Raw genomic sequence first — 10,027 nt, 5'->3', positions numbered from 1 at the left:
CCCAGCTTAGTAAGTTTATCTATGATTCCAGAGTGGGGGATGGTGTCAAAGGCCTTCGTGAGGTCCAGATAGGCTTTGTGGACCACCTTACCCTCGTCCACGGCTCTGGAGATGGATTTGAAGAAGTCAGTCAGGTTGAGGAGACAAGATCGGCCCTTTACGAAACCAAACTGGGTGGGGTCCAGTGTTTGAAGGTTGCCAATGTCTTTGTTTATAAGTTCCATGATAATGCATTCCATGGCTTTGCAGATCAGATTCGTCAGACTGATGGGACAATAGTTCCCGGGATCCAAGGTGGAGCCCCCCTTGTGGAGTGGGATAACTAGCTGTGCGCCACTCACTGGGCACGAAGCCTAAGGTGAGGCTATGATTAAACATGACACTTAGGTGAGGTGCCAGTTCATTTTGTAGTTCATGTAGTACACGGCCTGGGATGTCATCTGGTCCCATGGATGCTGTATTCTTAGCTTTGGAGAGTGTGTTTTTTACTGCATTGATTTGGCCATGCTTACCAGAATTTGGCAGTCTTTTGGTAATGAGATGGGCCCTTTAGGGGGTGGGGGGTGAAGTTGACATTGAATCGATCTACCAGGATACTGGCAATATCCTTGGGATCAGTATATTTAATGCCATTCTGTTGTAGCTCAGAGCAGATCTGAGCACTAGACTAGCAAATCGGCACTAGACTTTTAAACTATCCCTGATTTTGTGTTTTATTTTTGTAATGTCCCAGTTTTCTAATAAGTCACTGAGCAGCGGAAGCATGCTGGGCCCATAAGCTAGAGGTCGATGGATCAAAATCATTGACTGCTATGCAAAGGACTGTAGCTACTCAATATTACCAGACGTTAGATTACTTACTTCTTATTGTTCAGAAAATGAAATTTGATGGAGAGCTTACATTTTAAGAGAATTAGAATATTTAAAAATTGTCCATGATTTTTGACCTTTGATCCTCCCACTCACACTACTTAATAAATACTGATAGAAATTACAGTTGCAGACTCCTTTTACGTCAGAAAATGTGTATTAATTCATATTGTCTTATTTTTCAAGTTATTAGTGCTAATATTTTTAAAAATATCTCTGATTATTTCTGCATTTGCCCATGATTCAGTTAAGATTTGTCCTGATTCAGTTGAGCTATGACGCTAATAACTACAGCTAATGAGGGGCAGGGATGCAGTCAAAAATTTACATTTTGTACTGAAACCTAATGTTGCCTCCACCCACGCATTTTTAAATGTACTAGACCCTGAAAATGCCATCCCCAGACATATAGGAAGGGCACACATTTTCAAATGTTACCAATTATCCTCATAGAATGCTATTTTTAGAGCTGCAAACCTTCACCCAATAATTCTTTGCATTCTTCAGTACTGTAAATGGTTAGTAAACATAGTTCCATATATTTAATGCTTTTTGAGTGTTGAAGCTTCCAATGAGGTGCTTAGAAAATAAATGTACTCATTTGAGTACATAGCATACCTCTCAACCTCTTAGAGCAAGAAATCTGGACAGAGGCCCAAAAATAGGGACCATTTTTAAACATTGCTCTTACAAACTTAGAAAGTTGATAGAATAACGGGTTTTGCATTTGCATGACTTTTCCGATGGGTATGAAGTTGTTGTTTTTGTTTATCTTTTCCCGGTTAGGGGTCGCCACAGCGGAATAAGTCTGAAACTTAAATGTCTCTCATTTTCTAACTTCAATCTTTAATGATTTGCCAGAAAATCACACTTTTATAAATAGCAGACCAAAAATATGCGGCAGAACTCTGGGCATTCTGCGAAAATCTGTTACAGTTGAGAGGTATGGTACACAGAGCATTCCTAGCTATAATTTTGATGAGGAGATCACAACCTCTGATTCACTGTGGCACTCACGTCCAGTGGGAACTCAACAGTGTTCTCAATTAGACGGACCAGACCATGTACATTTATGACCTAGCAATCACTTCTCTACTTGCCATACGCATTAGGCTAAAATAAACTGTACAACACACCGATGCAAATTTTGTTTTAGTATATATTTCTTTTTTAAATCGCTTAGTGCACCCCGTCTATTTTCAATAAATTGAAACTAAATGTACATAATTAAAGAAGAAAGGAATCTTTTAAAACACTTGCAAACGGAAGCGCTCCACTACATGTAACACACCGTTATTTGCATGATTCCGCCTCCCTCTGTTGTCAATCAGCGGTATTGAATGCCCACTTTACCTTTGGATGTAATGTTGAGGACAATTGTTAATGACGTCAATTATGCTAAGTAGTAAAGGAAGTAGAGCATTGCTAAACTTCATGGAAGTGGGAGCGTTTAATGTATATATGTATTAAAAATATATTTCTTTTGTTTATACGTTTTAATTGTATCCATTGTAGCTCTTAGCATGCAGCTGAATGATATAAACAATTTTCTAGTCCAACTGGCCGTATTGCAGGAACTGATTTGAAGGAGAGGTTACAGAACCAAGGTGCCGGTGCCTTTTACTTAAGTAGCGAGTTCAGTCCTGGTCTCTGGTGAGTGAGTTCATTTAGGAAATGTATTTATTCTTAATTAGAGATTTTGTTGTTTCTTAATGATCCTGCAGGACTTAGGGCAGTAGTAGTATAGACAGAGATATTTTGTGTCAGGTCTGTAGATTAAAATATGTTTGTCTTTTCGGCTTTTCCCTGTTAGGGGTCTTAAAAGATATGCTGTTCAATTCAAGAAAGTCATAAATGCCCGTATGTAAGTGCTACAGTGAATAGTCAGTGTACGTGAGAATTCAGATGAGTATACGTTTTCCAGTTTGCAGTGCTTAATTGACTAACACAGTGTGCAACTATAATGAAATGCTTTTTTTATTTAGAGAGAAAAGGGCATAACTGAACTAAAGATACAACATCAACAGCAAATACAACAGCTGTGTGCAGAATTTGTTACTATTCCATGTTTATAATTCATGACTAAATACAATAAACCATTTATAATATGTAAAGCATAGATAAAGCTATGGTGGGTGTAATGTCAATATATAGAGTTCCGTGTACATATCTGCAATCCATGGCTGTACTCTTTTCTGTATTTAGAATATCTGGTTACTTAATGACTCTCATGTCTAAAGTGCTGAAGTAATGAAAGACTGATACAGAGTTTCCATATAACTGTGCCATCCATGAGCTGATCTGTTTTGTACTAACTTGTTTAGGTCATAGTTATGAAAAAGGTGTGCTGTAGTGTAACAGTGGGATCCCTTCTTCGTTTTTTTCTTGACGGTAAATACGATTAAAACTATAAGAAAGGTGACAACTAGGGAGTGGTCCACCACAAAAGGTAATGACTGGAGAACATAGTTTATCTTTTGTGGTGAATGTATTTATTTGTTAACTGGATCATCCGGATGAGTGGGCTGTCATATGGCCATTTTCAGCCATGCCTTGGACCAGTAGTATAGACAAGTGGAATACATTTAGAATGTTTACAGAGCGAACAAGAGCTGTTGAGGCATACTTTAACTGGACAGTTAGTGGAAGAAAAATAAGAGGGTTGCACTTTAGTTTTACTTTCTATACATATAGTAATGTAAACAGTAAGATGTTGGTTATTTATAATTATCAGGTGTAATTCATTTGCTTATCTTATTTTCAGGAATGTGAACATGAATTATGCCCGATTGCTGTCGATAACCAACACTATTTAAATGCATTAATCCTAACCTTAAAACTCCAGTCCCAAACCAAAAACTCATACTGTAACCATATTTGTAAAACTGTAACCCTGATACTTTATTTAAACCTTTTTAAGTGCAACCTGGATAACTGGATGGGGTTCAGAAAATACACCCCTGGGATTCCAGACAGTGGTATAGGGTTCTGACTTGTTGGAACATGGACTAAATTCTTGGCTAGGCTTGTAAGGGCCTCGGGGCCAATAGCCTAGTCACTTCCTATGATACGCTATATCATTAACCTCGGCTCTAAAACAGTGACCCTGTAAATCTTTCACTAACCCTCTAAACTCTAACCCCAACCCCAAATTTCTGTTTCAAACCCTAATTATAAAACTTTATTGCCAAATGTAGATTTGTTATCTTCAGCACTCTCCTTTTAGTATTTTTTAAACTTTTTATTTTGCATTTTTCGATCTTTTGAGCTTTTCGACTACTGTTTGTGCCTATATTACTGTTTTATTACCTTATTTTCCTGTTTTTGTGTTCTTAAATTGTTGATTGCACTTGTTGGCTAAAGTTTTGCTTAAAAGTAACAAACAGGCTAATACACTCAAGTGTACCAGCCTTTGATAGCAATTTAGTCGAAAAACAAAGCATTTACTGCATTTTTCTGTCTGTTTGCAAAAAAAAAACTAAAAAAACCAAAAAAATACTTCTCCTTTCCTAGCTAGTTGTTCCAGTGATCAGATTTTGCTGATCCCTGGGCTTTGTATTTGGTTTCTGTGTTCCTCCATTTTCTTGTGTGGCCAGAGGTAGTTTCTTTACTCACCAGTGGGAGTGGGGAGTACTGAGCTGCTTGTTTGTCCTCAGAGGAGTGGTTAGAAACAGCAACTAGTAATTCGTTGGCCATTTTGGGTCATTTCCTGTTTTTTCCAGCCCCCTGCTATAAAGCACGCGTTAGCGCGAATTAGCCACTGTTGCACACAAGAGCAGCGGCGGTTAAACAAGGTTAAACTATTCGGGCTACCTAAATTCCACTCTTCAAATTTTCCCTTATAACTACCTTCCTCGAACTGTATTGCTGATCTAACCAGCGTATCCTATAACTAAAAAGTTCATCTCTACTTCATTCCCAAGTAGACTATTCTCTATCTCTAAAGCCTAGCACTTGCACCTTGATAAAGCACTTTTATTATAGATAGTACCCCACCAGCCTAGAACCCACATCCCTCGGAGTCTTTTGTAAGTTTTTTTTATCTATTACTTCTAGCATGTCGAGGGATCAGTTGCTAGTGTCCTCTCCTGCTCAACTGGTGAACCTGGGAATATTGAGGCAATGTTACAATTGCCTCATGTACACAGACAATCCTCTCCTTCTCCCACAAAACACAAATACATGCGAGAGATGCAACTATACGGCCAAACTGGAGGCTGAGCTCTCTCAACACAGGACTGGCAAGACCAGACAGGAGGAGAAGGAAACCGCACACACTACATACCCAGTCACACATAGTACCATCACAACTTCAAATCACACACATAATCACACAAAGACATACTCGGAGGCTCTGATCAAAAATCTACCAAAACAGCAGAGGCCACCAAAGCAGACACCCAAACAACTACCACCTCAGGACCAAACACATGCAACACATAGACCACACAGTCAGAGTGTCAAACAGTCACAGCCCTTAAGGCCAAACACAATGCCAGACACACTCGTCATTGGTGACTCCATAGTCAGACACACTGACGTCCCGCTCACCAGACTGAGTAAGAAGAAGGTCACAGTAAGCTGCCTGTCGGGCACTAGAATCCGCCACATAACGCAAGCACTCGGGTCTCTCAACAGCAGGTACAAGTACGACTCAGTCATTGTCCACGCTGGTGTCAACGACCTGAGACGTACCTATTGGACTACATGAAAAGAGACATTGAGGAGCTCTCTGATTATGTAGCCCAAGCAGGTATGACCCTGATCTTGAGCAGTATCCTACCTTCACCTAGAATGATGCCACAATACAGTGATAAGATGATCAGCTTTAATAATTGGCTTAAATTCTGGTGTCATTCAAAGGGGATCCAATGTCTGTCTGCCTGGGATGACATGCTGGACAAACCACGCTGCTTCGCAAGGGACGGCTTGCACCTGTCACCCCTGGGCTTCCGGATATTGGCAAAGGCTCTTGCCACCCCCATAGTGCCTTTTTTAGGCAAGGCTCAAATTCTAAACCTACCACCCTAGAACACAAAAAAGGAAAAAAACTAAGGGTAATGCTGCTCAGTGCCAGAAGTCTCAATCTCAAGATGCACGCACTCGAGGCCCTTCTCAGTATGAAGAACATCGATGTCTGTGCTGTGACAGAAACCTGGTTCAAGGCTCCTGAGAGCACCCCAGCACTATCTGGTTTCACCTCATATCATGCGTTCCGGCCCCAAAATCCGGACAACACCAAATAAGGAGGGGGGGTGTCCATATTCATAAAGGACACCCACACCTCAAGGTTGGTGGCAACGCATGATGCATCGGAGACCATCCAGGTGCAATTAACCATAGGCAAGACTGTTCTGCAATTTGTAGCATGTTACAGGCCACCCTCTCAAACTCAGGAACCTCACATGGCCTTCCTGAAAACACTGGAGGGGATAAATGTATCTCCAAACACCATCATACTAGGTGACTTCAACTACCCTAATATAGACTGGGAACACTACTCAAGCCCAAAGGTTCCTGGAGTTCAAATGCCATGGAACAACTAGTCACCATCCCCACAAGAGGAGAAAACATACTTGATCTCATCATCACAAACATGGGATCACAATGTTCAACACCGGAAGTATACCCCTCACTGGTGAGATCAGATCATAAACTAATCTCGCTGGAGGTCCTCATCCCGCCCCCACCTGAAATAAAAAAGACCACAGTGAAAAACTTCTCAAAAGCCGACTTCACACTTCTAAAAACTAGTGTGGTCTCCTTTAAGGCCCCTGAGCCAGTGGTAAACATTACTCAAACCACTGAATCACTTACAAATGCCTTCTACCAGCACCTACCTACAGGACTGCATGGATCAGGCAATCCCAAACAAAACTAAGACTCTTTGTACCAAAGGCAAGCGTCCAGTCTGGTGGACCCCAGCCATAAACAAGCTCTACAACAAAAGGAGGAAGCTACTACAAGATAGAGCAAAATCCTTGAAAGGTAAGACACCTTTGATCATTATAAGTAAAAAACTAAGAGCTCTCATAAAATCATCCAAGGCTAATTTTGAGAGAAAAATCGCCAAGGACACAAAAGACAATCATAAGGCCTTCTTTAGCTATGTTAGAAACCTAGGAGGAAACTCCCAGATATGCTCAGAATTAGTCCAAAATGATGTGAAGATTACTGAACCTACACACATTGCCAACATACTGGCTGACAGGTTCAGTGCAAACTTCTCCCCCCCCAAAAGGAGAGATATCTATACCAGAGGATTGTAGCCCCCCCAAACATCTCCAACGCCCAGGTGAGAACTGCTCTCCAAGGCAAAAACACAGCATCCATGGGACCGGATGGTGTCCCCGGCTGTGTGCTCCACGAACTCAATGAGGAATTAAACCCACAGTTAGGACAGCTGTTTAATCTTGGCATCACCTCAGGATATGTACTCAAGGAGTGGCGCACGGCGACTGTGGTCCCACTTCACAAGGGCGGTGCCTCCACCGACCCTGGAAATTACCGTCCCATTAGCTTGACAAGCCTTATCTGCAAAGCCATGGAGAGGATCATAATTGAACTCATAAAGACATAGGGAACTTGCAGACTTTGGATCCAACCCAGTTTGGCTTTGTCAAAGGCAGATCATGCCTTTTAAACTTGGTTGACTTTTTCGAAACAGTCACCAAGGCCATTGATGAGGGAAAGGCAGTCCATACAGCCTACCTCGACCTGGCAAAGGCCTTCGACACAATACCCCACTCGGGTATCATCGAAAAACTCATCAGCTTGAATGTAAACCCATACATCACAAGATGGGTTGCAAACTGGCTAAGTGACAGAACCCACAGGGTCAGAGTTGCTGGAGCCATGTCAGACTCAAAGCCTGTCACAAGTGGTGTACCACAGGGCTCAGTCCTGGGTCCACTCTTGTTCGGCATCTACTTTTCTGAAGTACAAGCAAACACAGGAGGGTTATGGCTGACAAAGTTTGCAGATGACTGCAAACTGGGCCATAGTCGAAAACACTTCTGACACAGATATCCTTCAGAAGGGCCTCACAGAAACGGATAACTGGTGCCAGAGCCATGGCCTAAAGTTAAACGCCAAGAAATGCATAGTCATACCCTTCGGGAAAAACAAGGTTACCCCTAGCTACCATATAGGTGGCAATCCACTGAGCACAGAAGAAGTCATCAGGGACCTGGGGACCCAGGTTGACACTAGCCTTCGCTTGACACTCATGTTGCTAAAGTAGTCAGGAAAACCTTCTACATTGCCCACCTGATCATGAAGGGATTCACATCTAGATCAAGGGAGGTCATTGTCCCCCTGTACTCATCACTCATTAGACCTATGATTGAGTACAATGCCCCATTCGGAATGTATCTGACCCGACACCTGCAGCAGCTGGAAAGGCCCCAAAAGTTCCTCACCAAGAGGATAAAGAGTCTCAAAAATATGTCTTATGCTGCCTGACTGAAAGAACTCCAGCTCTATTCAGTCTCATACTGCTTGCTCAGAGGTGACCTGCGCCTGACATATAAGGCCATGTCAAACCCAGATTTGATGAATATGCTTCACCTCAAAAAATCTAGATCCCTCAGAACCACAAGGGTGGGAGACTTAAACCTTGACACTGTTATTAATAGGACGTGCTGGAGGGACAGATTCATCACCCAGAGACTCCCTATGCTGTGGAACAAAATCCCGGTACATGTGAGGCAGAGCACCTCGCTGGCCTTGTTCAAGAGGAATCTTGACCAATGAATGGGAGATCGCAGGTATACCCCAGGGATTACTTCAGCGTCAATGCTTAACAGAGGCACAGCAAAATAATAGGCATAGTTTTATTCAAACTAAAGGGGTGGCGAAAGCCACATATCTATGGGCTGGGCTTATAAATGCCCTTGGGCAGATAGCCTAGTATGAACCTATGAACCTTCCATTTTACCCCAGAAGTGTCATAGTTTTCACATTTTTGTAACTCACAATTATTATTACACATTTTTGTAACTCACAATTATGCTACTTCAGCACAGCTCCTAGTCACTAGTGAAAAGTAACCATGGCCAAGCACAAAAGTGATATGATACAACCATGCTTGCAATTATGCTGAAGCTGTTTTGCATATGTTTTGCTGCTGTCTGTGTTAAATTCCTGTTTATCTTTCTGTTTTTAGTTACATTAGCTGGAATTTCAATTTACTGGTGTCTTAGTGGTTGAAGCACATATAGTCCACTCAATGATTTATTTTTTTTTTCTCAACTGTCATTCCATTTTATGTACAGATGTGCTGCTTTTATTACAGTGATTTCTTGTCTTGGCGTTATCTATTTCCTCTTTCTGTTATGCTGATCGGACTAAATAGTACTTATCTTTCTGACCAGCTAGTTAATATATGATGTAATGGGATCCTATCTCGCCTACATTCACAACAGATGGGTTCGGAGCCGATCCATCGGCTCACTCGCAACTAATACACTAGCACGAAGTCTCTCATTGGCTGGGCTACTCCCTATCCCAGGATGCACTACACCTGCTTCCCCAGATCTCGTTCGCCGCTTAACAAGCTGGACGTGGTCTCGACTTGGCTGGAGCTAAGTGGTTCTTTTTACCTTATTGGTCCTTGACCTAGGGAATTTTTGTCCATATTAACCAAACAGCTGTTTTAACAGCTATTTCTTAGTAGTTCTTATTGTTTTTTTTGTTGAGTGCTTGTGTTCAAAAAATTTAATTTGTTCAGTCGGGCAAGGCCCGTTTAAGTTAGAGGGCCTTTGCCCTACCTTTTGAGTGCTTTTAGTTTTTATTAACCTTTGGTTAGTTGTTTTTTGGGCAAAGCCCGTTTAAATTAGAGGGCTTTGGGCCGTTTAACTTTTCAAATTGTTGTGAGGTAAACTTTCACCAGTACTCGCGCCAGTGTGTCTCGCGCTTTTCAGTTGGCGCAATTTGTGTGTAGTGCTATACTTGTTTTGGTAGAGTAGTATTTCCTTAGAGTTGTACTTGTTGTGGCCTGTATCATGTCTAAGGAACAAAAGTCAGGTTTTAAAAAATGCACTCGGTGCAAATATCAAACTCGTGCAAACTCGGCTCCGAACCCATCTGTTGTGAATGTAGGCGAGATGGATCCCATACATCCGAAGTTATGGTAAGTACATAACTAAAAGTTAAG

General features: G+C 41.7%; 1 protein-coding gene across 5 annotated transcripts in view; it reads left to right on the top strand.

Annotated features, from left to right (window-relative positions):
* The first annotated feature begins 2,213 nt into the window (after positions 1-2,213).
* The window catches only part of FLAD1 (flavin adenine dinucleotide synthetase 1), a 996,688-nt gene continuing 988,874 nt past the window's right edge, over positions 2,214-10,027 (top strand). For 4 of the 5 annotated variants that reach the window (XM_044080082.1, XM_044080080.1, XM_044080081.1 and 1 more), the window contains exon 1: positions 2,215-2,523. The gene's annotated coding sequence lies outside the window, so the exon portion shown is untranslated. Of the gene's footprint in view, positions 2,524-10,027 lie in introns of all 5 variants that reach the window. The other variant, XM_044080084.1, reaches the window with a different exon arrangement.

This window comes from Protopterus annectens, chromosome 8.part0 (assembly GCF_019279795.1).
Source record: "Protopterus annectens isolate FY-2018-M chromosome 8.part0, PAN1.0, whole genome shotgun sequence".
NCBI lineage: Eukaryota > Metazoa > Chordata > Ceratodontiformes > Protopteridae > Protopterus > Protopterus annectens.
This window is presented reverse-complemented; position numbering and strand designations above follow the sequence as displayed.